Source organism: Alligator sinensis, unplaced genomic scaffold, assembly GCF_000455745.1.
Source record: "Alligator sinensis unplaced genomic scaffold, ASM45574v1 scaffold278_1, whole genome shotgun sequence".
Taxonomy (NCBI): Eukaryota; Metazoa; Chordata; order Crocodylia; family Alligatoridae; genus Alligator; species Alligator sinensis.
In genome coordinates, this window is record NW_005841952.1 from 2774007 (window position 1) to 2792090 (window position 18084).

The window sequence follows — 18084 nt, forward strand, 5'->3', positions numbered from 1 at the left end:
TGCCCCCCCAGTACTCTTTCCTGCCATGGCAGGGGGTCGGACTAGATGATCTGCCCAGGTCCCTTCCGACCCTAGAAACTATGAAACTATGAAATTTAGACCAGCCTCATGCGCAAAGTAATTATCACACAATAAAAATAACTACCCAAGTATCAAAAGAGTGAATCAGCTATAAAATTAGTGCTTGAAAATGTGCAACAGCTCTATAGCTGGTTTCTGTCTAGCTGTAATCTGAATATATAGCAGAGGTCTTAGGGAATGTCTTACTTCTGCATAGGCTGTCATGTCACCTAGTGGGCACTCATGGTCTCAGCCCCTCTGCATGCCACCTCGGTGCTTAGCTCGTTCTCTTGAGTACTGGCCAGGGTGAATATTTTCATTAGGTGGCAGTGCTCTGCCTGAGCAGTCCCATCTCACAGAGATGTACAGGTCTAACTGGTACACGCCACTGGCTAACATTGGTTGGCTGCTCAGGAGAGCACAGCCTTTGCTAATCACACATAACTTGCGCTATTCAAGTAGGAAGGTCTGTCTCCAGCTCTTACAGATCTTTCATTGATCTCACTGCCTGTCCCCAGCATGAATGGTGCCTGTTGGAGCAAGAAGCGAGCGCTTGCAGAAACAGAAGCCAGTCACTTGTACAGCTTCTTTGAGCTATTACTGTAGCTATAGGTGCCGATTTTTATTTTTGCTGGGGGTGGGGGGAGGGAGGGCTAAGAAGTTGGACACGTGGAAAGTTTTATGCATTTCAAGTGACTGCCCTCTTCTTGAGGCAGGGCCAGGGCCCTCGGGTCCCCATGTACTCGGCATCTCTGACTGTAGCCCTAAAAACATGGGGGAGAAACTCTGCAAGAAAGGGTTTTTGCAGGGTTTATAAGAAACCAATAGCACAGAAGGTGGAAGAAAAAGCTACAAAGAATCCAGAGGAGAGAGAGGAAGTGTTTCGGAGACAAAGGTGGCAAAGTGACAGAGTAAAGACAAAACATCCCTGGTCCCTGCTGGTGGGAGGGAAGACAAGGAAGGTGGGGGAGACCCTGCAGAGATCAGGTGAAGAAGAGGGCTTCTACACCAAATACATAAATCTTACAGACTGTTTCCTAAATATGCAGCACCGTTCAGTATCTGAGCAGTCAAAAGTGTAATTCCTGGGGTATTCCGTTCTTTGAATAATTGGTATTTTCTATGGCTTTTTACAGCTTTAGTGCGATAACTTTGTATTCAATGAATGGCTTTTTATGACCAGCCTTGTTTCTCCTCACTTCCTTATTGTCATTAACAGATGCAATTAAGACAATGTCCAATCCATTTGGAGACTCAGCCGCCTCTGCTACAGAGGAGAATCCAAAGGACGGAATTAAATTAATGCAACCATTTCTACTGCATGAGTTACCAGTATTGGCTGTTAAGAAATGTCATTTTATAACAGCAACATACAAATAGCGAGATCTAGAGCTTGTGTTTTCATTCAGTGAATGTAACTTAGCAGCTCATGTGCACATGAATTTAGCAGCTCACGTGGGCACAGGCATGAGCATAAAAGCAGCTAATTTATGAAAAAGTGAATCTTGACATTCAGTAGCATTCACTGCCCCTCTATTGTGCAATGTGCCGTTAAAACCATATTTCTTTCTGAAAGCAGAAACCATTTGCATCACTCTGCACCTATTCTGAAATCTATCACTGAGTGGTTGTTCCAGCGATGAAATCTTGACCCCATTCAAGTCAATGGCACATTTTCCATTGACTTCAGTGGGGCTGGTAATTTATCTCTAGCTCTTAAATTCGAGGTTCTGCCTAATCTAAGGGCCTTGTTACATGTTACACCGTGAGCTGCACGAATGTTGATCGACTAGCGCTAGTTTGCAGTCACACCTTCAACTGGAGTGGCACATCTGTGGGTAGTGGCCATACTTGAATGACCCAGGAGCTAGAGATGATCCTGCCCTGGAGTCCCATAACTTTTAACTGCCATAACAAGTGCTTAAAGGTATTAATGTGTGGATAGTCCAGGGGTTAAGAGCTCCAGGAGCCACCCAAAATTAATGTGTAACAAGGCCCTCACTCCCTCCCCAGATTTGGCCTGTTTTGTCTTTCCACTTGCTCTCCCAGGAATATGTTTAGGTGAGGGCTCTGCAAAGGTTTAAAAATAGTTCAGATGTTTCTTTAACATTTTCAAATTTTTCATCAACAACAAAATCTGGCCCTTTAGTGACAACCTGAAAAAAGTGTGCAAAGGATGCTTGCTGCCAAAATATCCAATTTAACAAAAAAGTCAGTTGCGATCAAATATTTAACAGAGTTTCAAGGAAGCATGATTCGTTTTCTGCCTTCTTTCATGCCAATACCTGTGCTTGAAACAGCAGCTATCTACCTGTCACTTATTTACCATGTAGACTAGTCTACCATATACTAAATAAATTGTCAACGAGATTCCTAACTTGATTACAAATCTCAGTAGATCCACTAAGCACTTGTAGATTCCTGTCTGATTTCTACTGAGCCATGGCAGATGTAATTGTAACTAGAAAAAAAGGATACAAATGAATGAACAAACAAACAATGGACAGCGACTGTTTTATAGCCAGCATTAAGCTGTATAGTCTCATACTAGTCTAGAAACTGTCCAGATAGGTAGTGGTTCATATCACAGCAAAAAATCATTTGCTTGCATTAGATGGATCTATACGTATTTGTAATTGTTCTCCTGAGAACAATTATGAAACTATCACAGCCCTGTTAAAAATATAAGTTATGTAAAAGCCAGTCCTCTGCATATTACTGAGTCTCCAAACATTTAGAGCATTAGCTCTTTTTCTCTGTTATTACCTTTCACTCCATAAGATGCTTCTAAGAACCTAACTTCCATGCCCTTCCTCCCCTTGGTGAATACTTTCACAGGGAGAAATGCATAATGCATACATAAATGACATTTCTGCAAAATACCCAACACCATTCCTTTCAAATGTACTGGTCATAACACTCAAACGCGTGTCAAAAACCAACTTCCTCCATTAGAGGTAATAAAAGAAGAGGGGAGATATTGGAGGTTTGTGGTGTATTTGCCAACAGGTCTCCAGAACCAGTGCAGATATTATGAAAAAGCCACTTTCTTCCTGTGCAGAACAGGTGTGAACTTGCTTAGAGGGCAGAAATTAGGCTTGACTGAGGACAGGGTCTGGCCTGATATAATTGAAAAGACTTAAACCTGATTTCATATTTCCAAGGCATGCATGGAAAACTGATGCTTCTCCTGGGATGAGAGATGACAGGAAAAAATAAAACTGGGAATCTATCTGTAGACCTTTGTGGATGAGAGTATTTAATGTGTACTTACTTGGATCTTGCTGTGGAGAAACCCCAGGGCATCGGGGTGCTCCCAGAGATGCGCCTGGGTTTGTGTTAGCTTCTTGGTTCCCTGCTCTGCTAAATGGGTATGCCCAAGTTATTAATTTGCCCAGAAATCACAATCTACCACAGGGACTTCAGTAAAATAACATAAAGACAAAAGGGTTTGCTACAAGGAAGAACAAGTGGTATAAAAAAGAAAAAGTGATCAAATGTTTTGACAACAGAGTATGGTAAAACAAAACCAACAAAATCCTTGCCCTATATTCAGACTACCAGCTCATGAAAATCCCCGTGAAAACATCCTAGGGTCAACCTCCCCTCAGTCAGGCAGGGACCTCCATTCCCCCTTTTCCCACCACAACCCCCTCTCTCCAGCCAGCCATTAATCGCCCCTGTTCCCACCATCACCTTCCTTCCAGGAGCCACAGAATCCTCTACAGTGTTTCTGCCTGTGGATCTGTGACACTTACCTGTATATAACATGGGCTTTGGAGCACTAATTACAGGCTTAAGGTATGTTAGGATTCCTCTTTTAACTGCTCAGACCCTCCAGGCCTTCACAACCCTGAGAAGGAGTGGGACACTAATAGTAACTTCTGCCCTGCTCCACAGCAGGCGATCAGATCCTGTTAGGAAGCCAATCTAATTTGTAGTCGCAATGAAACCACTACAAAGCCAAGTCACTCTCAAATGATATGGCAGGGGGGTTGTACATCAAACAGCTGGCAAAGCTGATGCAACAGGCCAAATCCCCATTACGCTCAGACATATAAATCTCTGTATGTACCAGGCCACATGTGGGATGGTTTGCAGGATTGGTGCCTGTCTCAACACCAGTTTGCATGAACGAGCTCATTCATACCACAACCGTACAGTAAAGCCTAATCCAAGTAAATAATGTACACAGAGACATAGGAATATATTAGTATGGAGCATTCATTATTTTAACTTTTAAAGTATAATCAAATAACACCACTAGAAGGTGATAGAAAAGATAAAACTACCTGGTTGTAAGAGTTTAAAAGAGCATTTACCTTTATCTCTGCAGGTAAAGGAAATGATGTGAGGGGAAAGTAATTTGGTGGAACTGATGTTCGGGGTATTGTAGGGAAGCAGTTCTGTGTAACTACCTAGTGCTATATAAGGCCAGGCTGCCGCCTATGGTACAAGTTGGCTAGGTGGTAGGAGGTCAGTTGTCCTGTTGGTTGTTGAGGTGCTGGGGGGAATGTTTCTATTTGCTTGGTAAGAGTTTTCCTGTATTCTTCTGATGTATTGAAAGTGCTTCTTCTAGGTTTTAATTTTCAAGCTGTGTATAGTATAACAATGTGATTATGTATATTTATTTCTGTGAGTTTGGTTGCTGTTGGAGCATGACCTCGTTCTGAAGCAAGTTCCCTTTAATGGGTAGGGGATGGCTCAAGGAACTACCCTCGATGGATGGGATGTGATGCATCTCTCTTTTACTGTTTCTTGACCTACTAAACACAATAAGCAAAGTCTGCTTAGCAAAGTGCACTAAGACTAACACTATATTGTCTGTTCAGAACACTTCCATGGGAGCTAAAATATTTGTAGAAAATGATGTGAAATACCTTTGATAGGAGAAACCAATTGAACCTTTCCTACTGTTACTGTAGAGCCATTACAGGTATGGACACATCTTCTTTTCTAAATAAGCCAGAAAGATAACTGTATTCTTGGTAGTGAACATATGCCAAGTCTATTGGGTGGGTTGGATTGTTAAATTGCAAAGGAGCCCTTGAAAGACGAAGGAAAAAGCTGTCTTGTTTCTCTTCCCCTCCCCTTCACAGATGTATAGGGGATGAGGAGGAGGGTGGGATATCTCATAGCTAGTGCCAGTAACAAAAAATGACCAGTGAACTGACACATCCCACTTTTTCTTGTGGTGAAATGATCCTTTCAGTCTGCTTCTAGTGACACAGTATAAAACAGAAATGCTTGGCAGGTTCATTGGAATTTCAAAGTAATGTACTGGTCTAACCTTTTGAGGTCAACTAACCAATGTGAATTAAGAGTTTGGAAGAGGATTATCTGTGCTACCAGATACCACTTGGGCTGAACAAATAGCTAATATGTTGTTTCTGTCCCACAGATTTCACTGGTTGCTAGTCTCCGTTGCGGACTACCTGCTGAAGCAGTTGCAAGAGAAGCAAGTTGATTTTCACACCTTTGGGTGTTTCCCTTGTGTTGCAAACATGGGAGGCAAATTTAGCAAGAAGGGGTTTTGCTTTGCATATGAGAGACCAATAGCCCAGCAGGTAGAGGAGGCTATAGAGGCTGTTGCAGAGGAGTGTGAAGACACCCCACCTGCTGCAGCAACAAACTTTCTCAAGAATGAGAAAAGCAACAAAGACTTCCAGGTCCCTGCTGATGAGATTGAAGATGAGGAAAGAGAGGGAGACTCTTTAACGGGCTCGGAGCAACCAGACATCTTGCTGAAGCAAGACTCTGCAGATACAATTGTAGGAGCCTTTAGAGACGGACCCTTGCCAGGTTCTGCAAGTACAAAAACAACTGTTAAAATTGAGCTGATGGGGAAGTACCTGAAAAAATGCCTCTTCCACAAGGCACCTCTGCATCAAAGTTACTAACCTCTTCCAGAATGCTCCTAGTAATATGAAATAAAGCCTTGGACTGCAGCACATGCAAATACTCAAAGGGTTGTGGTGATTTAGTACTTGTTGTTACCAGGGGGAATGGACAAACTGCATGTTGTTGAATGGTACTTCTCTGTTTCTTGCTCTTGTGCTATGTAGTCTAGCCTTGCTGCATAGAACAAGACTCTCTTGGGTGGTGGGGAAACTTCCCCACCACACCTTTACAGAATACCTCCTTTCTCTACCAGTTTTCTTTACAGACCCGAGTTCTCCAGGCTGGACTGCCTAGAAGCCCAGCATGTGTGTAGGGACCCAAAGAAGAAAAAATTGCACTTGCCTGGCATAGTATTTTCCAGTGTTTCCTTTAAACAATATTAGTATGATGATGCTTTTTCTCTTAAATTTATTGTTGTATATAAATAAAAGCATCATCAGTGACTCTAAGATGTAACTTGCTGTCCTAAAGTCATCTCATCCTTTGTTTGTCTCATGCTGTAAAACTCTGGAAGTGGATCTGACATTGTAATCAACCAAAAGTACTTGCTGCTTTTTTTTTCCAAAAAAGGAACGAACAATGGAAGAAAATTTTTATGTTAAAGTTGGGTCTACTCTGAACAACCATTCTATGTGGATGGTAATAGGACCACAGAGGCTTATGGAAAGCACTTTGTAATTGGGGGGGGGGGTCCCCACCCCTAGCAATAATAAATGTCTCTTATAACAGCACTATGTCTATGGATGGTTTATTTTGACATTGTGGAGAACAAATCTCCAACTGTAAACTGTCTAAACAGGGAATTGCTTCCAAACATGGGTGTAAAGCTAATTAATACACTGAGTGTATGACAATATTTAGTGCTAGATGAATAAGAAGAGGCCCTGAGCTCCATTTACAGAAGAATCAAAATAGCTGAACTTCCTTTGTTTCATCTTTTCCCACTCACTGCTTCCTTGCTCTTAAGGTTGGGGAGGGGGTGTAGGTATGCGACAGCATTGGCATTGCATTGGGGGGGGCTATGTGGCCCCCAAATATCTGCCCTAATAGCAGGACACAGGGCTGCTGTCTGTCTGACATCAGTGCCTGACAGTGGTGGTGTGGAGTTGTGCCCCCTCCCATGGCAGCACTTGCATCTCGCCTATGCTTGAAAGTCTCACCCAGATGCACTTTAGGTAAGTGCCCCTTCTGGAATAGAGCTTCCATATAGCTAGGAAGGGCTATCTTATGCTCATGTCTGTCATATTACTGTACTATCAGCTCTCTAATTGAGTTTGGTAATGGCAGAACAGAGGGAGTACTACATATAGGGGCACTTTTTATGACAAGTGATCCTAAAGGGGGCAGGGAAAAATGAACCTATATCCCTTCTGCTGAAGTAACAGGAGCCCTAGGATGATGAAAGCAAACTGTAGGGGTTTTGTGGATTAGTAAAAGCAGTAGCCTCTGCTTTGAGTGCCTGAAATGACAAAAATGAGGAGGAAGGCTCTATTTCACTGCTCTTCAAGCCACTTCTATTCTCCCATCTGCAATCCCTCTCCCTGTCGGATCTAAACTAAGTGATGCTTTGCCTTGGCTCCACTGGTATTTTGCAAGCTCTCATGTTTCTTTATGTAAAGTTTCATTCATTTACCACCTTGTATAATTCTGTCTTTGAAACTCCTGCATGTCTAACTTCCTCTGCCTCTTAGCTATCTGCTGCTGCTTTTTCTCTGGGGCTTCCTAGATCTAACAGCATCTCCCACAGTGAGAGAAGAGACTGTGGCTCCATTACTGCTTCTGTGGTTTCTATTCTCTGTAGTGATCTGTGCCCAATTCTGTCAGGTTACACTGTCCTAAATAAAAGGTTTTCTGTTTCCTCTGGCTGACCTCTGTTCCTGGAACAGTCTGCTTTTACTGTAAGCAGGTATAACTTTATACTAAGTGATTTTCAACTGAATTGGCTGTACTAGGTGTAAAAACATATAGCAAGTGACAGTCTCTGTTCCAAAGAGATTAGTCTAAAGTTAGGATGAAACGGATGAGGAGAGAAGAAACGGAAGAGCAACAAAACACCTTCTCGCGCGCCATGGTTGTCAATTATACATCTGTGAGCTTTTAACTGTTCATGAACAGGGAAGATGCTTTATCTTGTCCTACCAGACATCCCACTAAAACCACCTGTCATTTCAAAGGAGCCTAAAAGAAGGTGAAAAGGCTGCAAATGGGGTTGGTTGCTTGTCAGTACCTACTCTTGAGATGTAAGAAATGCGATTCAAACAGTGCTACAGTTAGTCAGAAGTCTTTTCAGTCTTTGTTAGATTGACCAGTAGTATCTCCCTGCTTGATATTTGGGCTCACAAAGCTCGCAAGACCAAACATATTGTGATGGGTTGCTGTCTGCTTCCTAGAGCAAAGCGAGAGAAATAATTGCAACTAGGGGAAAAACAAACACATAACCGAACTTAATTGTTCACTTATGTCAGGATTAAGATGAATGCTCCCAAAACAGATCCAGAAACTATTTTAGAAGGGAGCAATTCATATCACTGCTAATAGTGTCAATTGATGTTGGATAATCTTGATACAAATTTGCTATTCTCCAGTGACCATTTTCCACCAACAATTAAGGCACCCTCCTAGCCCTGTTAAATTTATAATTTACCTGCCATCAAGTCAGGTTTATATCACTGGGTCTTCAAACATGTAGTGTTGGGACCTCTTCTAGGACCTGAATTCAAATGTCTGCTTTTTCATGGCATATTAGACATAAAGCACATATAAAGAATCAGCAGCTTCACTGCCAGGATTCCCGAGGGCATTGCTACCAAGTTGGCCACACATCACACTCAAATATTTGTGACAAAAATCAAATTATTCTCTTGGTGGTAATGGTCAAAGGCTAAAGACAGCCTGGGAACTTTTGTCAGCAATTTCAGACTTTAATTGCCAGCCTCATCTCATGGTCAATTTTAAGTCTCTGCTGTTTATATTCTTTAAATGAACCGAAACCCGTCACTGAAAGCATTTGTAGAAGCATTAGGAGAGACACCTACCCCCACCTGTGATTACTTTTTATTAAATGCAAGAAGCACTCTTGACCAGAACCTGCCCAAATGTTACATTAAAGATTGGTTTCTGTAATAAAAACCAACTGTTAAGACTTGAACATGAGCTCAGGCTTTTCCCACATACCTAATATCACCTGTGGAGGTCACCACTACATTTTCAAACAGTTGACTTTATATTAAGACAGGGCGCACTGGGCTCTGCAGGAAGTGCTTCTGGCATCAACAACACTAGAAGCAGTGCAGAGATCAGACTTGGGTAGTACATGTCTTCTTTTGCAAGAGTGGCGGATAAAGTGAGGATAAAATTTGTCATTTAGTGGACTACCATAAATTGCAGAACCTTAAACTGTATGTCTAAAGACTGTGGGAACAAAGGGTCTTATGCTCACATTGTTTAATTTGAGCTGAGAGATGGTCAGGGAAAATACAACTGTGAAACTACTTGTAGAATTTAGGGGCCAAGGCCACCTGTTGCTTGTGATCCTGCCTGAATATATGAACCATGCAGTACTCTAACTCTCTCTCGTTAAACTAATACAACTCACCAGGGATCAGGGGAGTAGTAGACTACATGTAATCTTCCCTGCTGCTGCTGCTTCGGCTGCAGGGGAACTCGGTATAAAAGCTTTCTGTCACGTTGTGATGCTCAGGCTCTGAGGAAGAGGTTCACACTTGCAAATTTCTCTTTTCAGTCTTGTGGTTAAGTGAAACCATAACTCACGTTCAGATAGAGAAGAAGGGACTCTCACTTGACTGGCCCTTAAAAAGCCAGTGTGTCAGCCTCTGGGTGACTGAATCTTTAAATCTGCACAAAGAAACACATGAGGATGTGCACGTGATCCCTCTACTTACCTTTTTTTATTTCCTCCAAGGCTGGGTGCCAGGAACATCAGCCGTACCGTATGCAGTCTTGGCAGTCACTTCATTGGCTGGTTTATGTGGACTCCACAGGGCACCTCGCTTTCACTTTGGTGAATGTTTCTATTATCTCTTCGTGCAGCGTGATGAGGCGATGCTGCAAAGCAGAGCCCTCGCTTCAAAATGATGCAGTGGCCTAACTAGTTAGTACACTCCACTCCCTAATGTGTGCTGGCTCTTCTAGGGAGCATTTACTCTGCTGTCAATTCCTCTCAGTGGCAAAGTATCTTGTCTCCTTCTCTCTTCCGGTTCTCTTGCTGGCCACTGGCAGTTCCCAGCACAGCCTGTACTCTTGGAAGGAGAAGCAAGTCACTTGCCACGGTTGATCAGAGCTGCTGCAGTAGCATTTGCAAACATGAGAAGCAAACTTGGAAAGCGGTGGCTCAGATTTTCTTACAACAAGCCCAGAGGGTGGAAGAAGTAGGGATGGAGGCTGCTGCAGTGAGCTCCCTCCCAGTCTGCTGCAAACATAGTGGTAGAAAAGGCTGAGAAAAGCAACAAAAAATCCTGCACCCCTGCTGATGGTACAGAATCAAGGAGGCATGGGGAGACTGCAACGGGCAGAGAAAAAGGCTGCCAAGTGGAGCTAGGGCAACCAGACTTGGCACTAAAACACGAGCTTCTGACAACAGCAGCTGCCATCAGGGAGGCCCTGAATGTTCAGGGACAGCCCTCCCCCCCCCGGATGTGGCAACGATTAAAGGTGATGAGAGCAGACAGGAAGGTGACCTTTAAAATTCCCTCCCATATGAGGACCAAGTACTACCCCCTGTCCTCTCTCTCATCTGCTATTAATGCTAAAAATATCTTCAAAGTACCCCTGTTAACCCACGCTATTACCTGTTTCTGAGCCCTCTGATCCGGCAGCCTTAGCAGGTTATCCCCATCCTCCCAGGGCCCAGCTCTCATCCCTAGTTACAATGCTACTGGACACTCTCTTGCCACTAAGCTGTATTGCCTATTCTCACCTACATCTCTGGGGATGGACTGGTAGATCTCCCCCTTCTTTGCCCGCCGTGGCTGAACTCTCGTAATTGTGCTTACAGCAGAACAGCCACCTTCCTTTCTCCGTAGGTAGTATTTTCCATGCATTTACGTGACCTTGTTGTAACATTATTTCTTTTAATGCATAATGAACCCGTGGCTTTTAAGGATGACAATTTAAAAGGAGGCAAGTTTTCTTATAGCCTTGTTTGCAGGATGACAGTGTGTATTTGTCCTGCCTACTGCAAAGATCTGGAACAGATACCTGGCTTTATGGGTAGACAAGATTCTTTGGGTAAATCCGGTATCTATTATTAGACCAACTACTTGAGTATTATTGAAGGAAGAGATAAAAGAAATAAAAGATTAGACCAACCCGTATTACTCAAGTAGTCGGTTTAATAAAAGATACCGGATTTACCCAAGGAACCTTGTCTGCCTAGGCCCTTAGACCAACACGGCTACAACCTACACCCCCAAAAATGGCATTATTGGTGTCTGTTACATGTGCACCAACCGTACATCTGATGAGATGGCCTCCTCTCTATGAAACAATATTCGATGGATGCTATGTACCTGATTTATATCATGTAAACTAGATTTTGCTGAATAACCATTCTTCATGTCCGGAAAGACTCTGGGCGGGTTTGAGTACCACTGATGCTTGACTCATTCTGATGCTTGCTGACAATAAATATACTTTTTTATCATTGCAGCATCTTTGTGTAAAAGTGTGGTGACCTTTGCTGAAGGAAGCTGACCTGAGGCATGTTTGGAGTTGTTTGCACACTGGTTTAAAAGAACCGACCTGCTAAAAACTGCGCCTTGACAGCTTATGCTATAAAGCTCAGAAGAGGACTGGAGTGCAACTTGCCAAAGAATCCACACCGCCATTGCCCTAGCTGCTCCTGCCAGCTCCGCATGCCCCCCCAAACTCTGAAGATCCTCAAACTGCTTCCAGGTTGGGGTTAGGAAAGAGCTCCTCAGGCACCAACACCCATGAAATACAGATCTGGAGAGCCATAACTTCAGCCTTACAGGGCCACTTCCATAATACACCACTGTGGTAACTGGCCAGGCCTAACGATGCATAGGGAAGTACTGTTAGCTCAGAGAAATAGTTTTCACGCTAACTGCACCCTCCCTCCAAAAAAACAACCCCAAAACCAAAAACCACCTGCTAGCCTTTGAACAGCAGGGATCAGGCAGGTTTGCTTGAGTAGCTGGCAAGCTGGCCCTGACCAAAATGTAGACTGTTTGTAAGGGAAAAAAAGAGTCTCGTTCTCAGATGCTCAGAAAACCAGTTGGAAATCAAAATGAGGCAGCTCAAGCATTCACTTCTCAAACCAGCTCCTCCCCTCACAGGTTCCCTCTAATACCTATGATTAAATCACATATGTGTTGTCTTCCACGTTCACAAGCTCATTCTCCTCCCAAACCTTGAGCTATCATAGACTTCCTACCATGTGTTGTCCATTGATCTCTGCCATGCCTCGCTGTGCCACCTTCCCTTTCTCCAACCAGGCAGTGGGGGAGGCGGCGAGGGGAGCCCCCCCGAGGGGGGAAAAACCTTCTCTTGGAATCAAGGAAATACAGCGATACATCGTCAACCTCCACTTGCATGAACGCTGACCTCCTTTATCATCCTCTGCCTCTCTGATTTCAGGGCTGTCCTTACTCCCATACTTTCATCTCTTCCTTCAATACTGTTCTTCCTCAGTATTGCCCCTTACATTTATTAAGTCTGAGTCTCTTGGTTTTTTGCTTATAAACCGTGCTTAGTTAATGATGATAAGATTGTTGGAACCTCCTTTCATGCTCCCTTCACTTTAAAATGCATTGTTGAAGTCACCTTTCCTTTGAAACATGCTGAGTACTTCTGTCATTGTGCACCCACCCTGAAAGTCATCATTGACATCTTCTCTTCTGCTGCACAAAAATAAAAATCTATGTATTAAATCCTGACTCTGTAAGTCAAAAGTAAACTTCCTATTTACTCACAGGGGCTAGGGATTGGATTTTTTCCCCCTTCATCCTCATGTTCAAGGTCCTATATAACTCCATATCCCCTCAAATAACCTCTTGGCACCTTTGTCTATCAGTTTGGCTGGGAACATATGTGTTTAGCTTTTTCCTGCACAATTTGACTTTGTCACTAAAAAAAAAAGATGTTCGCTTGTTGACAAATCTCCCATTAAATGGATGCTTGCTGTAGAAATTTCATTTTGAGCAGAAAAGTTTCCCTGACAACTCCAGTGAGTTTCCAAGCAAATTTATTGTCCACACTTTTTTGTTCTTTTCCAAGTCTCACTTCTACAGGAAGAATAGCTATGTGTTGATCTGCCGACTTGCTCTGCACACTACAGCACTTCAGCCAGCTTAGCTGGACTATATATACTTAATAAATGACAGCACTGATCCCAAGGGGCTCACGGTGGTTAGTGTCAGGACACAGCAGATGAGAGTGGGGAAAAAAAATCAAGAACCATGTTGCATAATGTAGCTATCAGTTGTACCTCTGCACACCTTGATCTGTAGGTTAGTGTAGTAGACACTTCTCCGTCAATGAAACATCCTAGGGAAACCAATTTTTAACTGCAAAATGGATCGAGAAAAGGTGAAAAGGCTAGAAATGATCATTGTTGCTGATCTATGTTACCTCGTGTGCTAAAATGATATCTAAGTTGAGCTATATAATTTGTGCAGGTGTCTCTTTTAGTTTTTAACCTAATAAACATACCTTGGCTTTCTATCTTCCTTCACAAAATTAATTAAAGACATTAAACTGGATGGACTTGAGTCTGCTTTTCAATAAATGGAGCCAGGGAAAAACAAACACAAGACTTTTTTACTGCCTTCAACAGCCCCTTACAGTCAACAGTAAGATATACACGCTCCCTTAGCAGATTAGAAACTGCCCAAGCAGGTAGTGGCTCATATTGCAAATAGCATTCACTTCTGTCAGCAAGATCTTGATAGGTATATGGAATTGTTCACTAGAGACCAGTTTCTCTAGCAAGGAGGATATTATCCAAGCCCTAAAAATATGTAAGTGATGTGCCGTCTAATCGCTTGTACATTAATGGCTCTCCAAACATTTTAGTGCATTAGAAGTTTTTGTTGTTGTCCATGTTCCCTCTCATCAGAGTCCTCCAGGATGTGAAGCTGGGTCCGCCCTCTGCTGTAGCTTTTCCTGTGGTGTATTTTATATAATGCACATATAAAAAAAACCGATGGTTTCTCTGCCAGAATATCAAGGCCATTCCACTCAGGTGCATTGATCTTCTTATTAAAATATTTCTGACAAAATCAACTTCTTTGACGAGCAAGATCAAAGGAAAAAGATGACCCCAGGCGTTTTTATTGGAAATATCAGGTTTTAATTGCCAGCTCTACCTGTGAGCCAGTCACGGGCCCCTGCTGTTTACATTTTTTCAACAAGCTCAAACACAGAAATAAAGCATAACATTAAAATAAATTAAAATGAGTTTTTGCCAAAGACTTACAGAAGAACCCTATCCACTTGTGATGAGTTTATATTTACTGTGGACACAACTGCCCTGGCAGGAGGTGATTTTGGTGACTTGACCAGAATCTGTCCAGAGATAGTCATATTAAAGAATTGTTTTCAAGCTAATAGGCAACAGGTAGGGGAGAACACACCATGTATACTGCCATCAAGGAGATGTCTAAACCTACACATTGTTGACTTCCTTTCATTTAATTTTGGCTCACCTCCTGGCCCTCGAAAAGATGGCTCTGGTGACAGCACGGAGACTCCAGTGTAGCAATACTGATATTAAACTCAGTTAAGCCTGCTTCTTCTGCAGAACAAATAGGCACCTGAGTAAAAACCAGGCATTGGAAAACGGTGGTGATGATAATCTGATCTGGAGTGATGTACATTTTAGAATCTTCCCCTAAATATTATATTTCCAAGGAACACGAGTGAAAAACAGGGCCCTCAACTCACCTTTCTTTTTTCTGGGATGCGAGCTGGTAGAATAAAAGAAGCTGGGAAGTTTGTGGAGGAGTGCAGCAGCACTGTTTGGTCCTGCCCAAATATGCTACTGGGTCCCAGGTACCACAGTTAGGTTCACTTATGGGACTTAGGATTCTTCCTTCCATCGTGCAGATATGCTATCCCTACATGAATGATGCAGTCGTGAGGACTTCTGTGATAGTCCATGGTAGTGGACCAGATCTTATTAGGGTCCTCAATTATATGAGCAGCAATAACACCACCTCAGCATAACCAAGCCATTGTCAAATAGCAGAGAAGGAGAAAAGACAGTGTGTTTGCATACCATATTGCTTCTCACCTGAAACAGCAGTGGCAACCAGCTAAATTACAACACTCCTAAAAACTATCTTTTGGCACACATCTGGCCACTTGCCCCCCACAGTACAATTTTAGCTCCTAGTCCTGAAAAGACATGCATAGATACTTAGTTCTGTACAGTTTGGGAAGCCACCATTAAAGACACATTCATAGCCCATGGCCTAGCCTTCACCATTTTGCATGGACAGACACACACTCTCAAGCGTCGTGAACTCAAGCCCTGCTCCAAATAAAATGTATGTATAAAGGGACATAGGGATATAGAAGTGAGGACCATTGGTTTTTATGTTTACTTTATTGTTAACTTCCAAATCCAAGCCCCATAAAATAAAACCATGAATGTATGAATATAAAAGACACAACCACATAGCTCTGCAAAGAACTTGCAAAAGCATTCACCTCTGTCTTTCACAGGTTGCAGCAAAGAATAATGGTGCAAGAAAACAGTGAATTAGTGGAACTAATGTTCCAGGGCTTGTGGGGAAGCAGTTCTGTGTGACCACTCAGTGCTTTATAAGAGCAGCCAGCCTACTAGAGCAGGACTTATTGATGGTCAGTGGAAGAGCCTGGTGAGATTCACATGTGTGTTTTGGGGGTAAGAAAGCTTCATGGTTGTCTTGCTGTGTTAAAAATGATTCCTTGGTTGTGTAATTAAAGGGATGTTGTGTTTAACAACATTGCATGCATCTTTTACTGTCACTACCTTGCTTGCCACTGAAATGTGATATGGCTCAAAGGGAGATGACTGGCTGGGTTAACCTGTTTCTTCTTCTAGCGGAGAAATTCACCATGTGGGCTACTGATGGTTTAGAGGATGTTGGCTTCAATCAAATCCAGTGTGTTCCTTTGGGTGTCCAACATGTGGTGTGAAAGCATTGTAGACCTGTATTTTCAACTTAAGAAACTTTGTCTGCTTGCACTTGTTAAAAATACAGCAAGCTAGCCCGAACTGTTTGCAGTGAGTCACTAAAAATACTAATGGATTTGTGAACAGGAAGAGAGCAGTGTATAAACTAATAGGACAACTGAGATGCTCTTGCAGGTTTAAAGCCTCTGTAGGAAAGAAGAATTCCTGTTCTTTAGGTGGGCCTAGGAACTTTTTCATCTAAAACATGGCTTGTTTAGAGACTTGCTCCCTTAGCAAGGGAGTCCTCTCTTCAATAACTCTTGTTAGTCCTTTAAATAAGGGTATAGTGGTGGGGGAGGAAAGGAAGGATAAAACCAAGTTATTGGAAGGTTACCAAAGGGAGCTGGGTCTCTTCTCTCTTATTTGCGACTTGCTTTAAAAACCTACTAAGCTGTGTAGGTGGTTACTAATAAGTTTCTTCCTGCTATATGCAGTCCTGGCACTCAGCTCACTGATGGGTGTGTGTATATATAAAACTTGTGGGGAACAGTGTTCTTGTCCCAGAGTCATGGCTCTAGCTGCTTATTGGTGATCCATGATCTAGCAATGAAATATTAATTTTTCAAAGCAAAGTACCAGTCTTGTTGATATCCCATGTTAAAGGAGCAATGCACTCCCTAAGCTAAAAATGGCATTCCTTTCTTATTTTTGGTAAAAGAGTACCTGGAATGAATGACCTGGACCTCTTTTACTATTGCTTCTTTTTTCTTTTTTTTTCTTGTAGAGCTGAGAGCTGTGCCTGCTGCAGTGAGAAGTTAACATCCTTGCAAAAAGACACTTGCCACACCTGATTCGGATTGCTGCTGTAGCACTGCAAGCATGGGAGGCAAAATCAGCAAGAAATGGCTTGAATCAACTACAGAGAAGATGGAGGACGATGTTATAAAGGCTACTGTAATAGTTCGAAGGAAAATGAGGAAAACCAGTCTGCTGCAGAGAGAGTGGTGGCAAAAAGTGAGAAGTGTGGCCAAGAATCCCAGGTCCCTGCTGGTGGCACAGAAGACAGAAAAGGAGGGGAAAATCCTGCAGTGGGTGGAGAAGAGTCCTGCAAAGCTGAACCAGAATTGGCAGCCAAGCAAGTACAGCTCTTGGTGGAAGCTGCCAGTGGAAAGGGCTCTAAATCTTCAGAAGTCCCTTTCCAGCTTCTGGAAATAGCAACAATTTGCATCTTAACGGCAATCGGGAACCCAATCCTGAATGTTCCCTAGTCCTTGGATGTTTAAGCACTCAAAGGGACTCCACTTCTGCACCTGTTTAGAGACTAATAGCAGTGAAAAGATGCTTCCTTTGAAATGGAGTTTAACATAAGTGCTACTACTTGCTTTTAAAACCTTGGACTACCTTGGCAAAGCAGTCTTGCTAGAAGTGAGGTGCCACTGTGATCTGGCTAACCAAGTGATGTTGGCTAAAACTGGCTGGTCTTGGCTTTATCTGTGCTCCTGAGTTCAACCTCCCCAAGTGAACATGCATTTTGGGGGTGGGAGTTGTGCCAGTGTCCAAGTTCTCTGCCTTCCACACTGGACTGAAATATAGCACATCTCTTACCTGAATGGTCCTGACTTGACTTCCCAAGACACTGTACCTTTAATGTAGACGATGCATTTTTTTTTTTTCTTCCCCCTTCTACAGGGCTTTGCAGTATTTGTATAATCTTATGTAATGAAGAATTGGGGCTCTTTTTTTAAATTGTGAAAATAAAGTTTTTGTTTTACTTGTCCAATGATACTGGGTAGCTGTCCTGTATGCTGTACACACTGCAAAGGCTGTGCGTGAACTCTAACTGCCATCTGTTAACTATAATGCCAGGTTAACTTAAAGACCTCAACTGCTTCTCCTCCCAAAATAGAGTATTAATTAGGTTAATTCCACTTTACCCAATTTGTGTATACTTACTAGCATATGGCTGGTCAGCAGGGATAATT

General features: G+C 42.7%; 2 long non-coding RNA genes across 2 annotated transcripts; both read left to right on the plus strand.

Annotated features, from left to right (window-relative positions):
• Nucleotides 1–4519: 4519 nt before the first annotated feature.
• On the plus strand, nucleotides 4520–6692 carry LOC102368023. The gene is made up of 2 exons (XR_323426.1): nucleotides 4520–4590; nucleotides 5462–6692. It is a non-coding gene; the product is annotated as an uncharacterized LOC102368023 (long non-coding RNA).
• A 9077-nt stretch (nucleotides 6693–15769) lies between these two features.
• LOC102368271 lies at nucleotides 15770–17885 on the plus strand. Its single transcript, XR_323428.1, has 2 exons — nucleotides 15770–15850; nucleotides 16887–17885. It is a non-coding gene; the product is annotated as an uncharacterized LOC102368271 (long non-coding RNA).
• The last annotated feature ends 199 nt before the right edge of the window (nucleotides 17886–18084 follow it).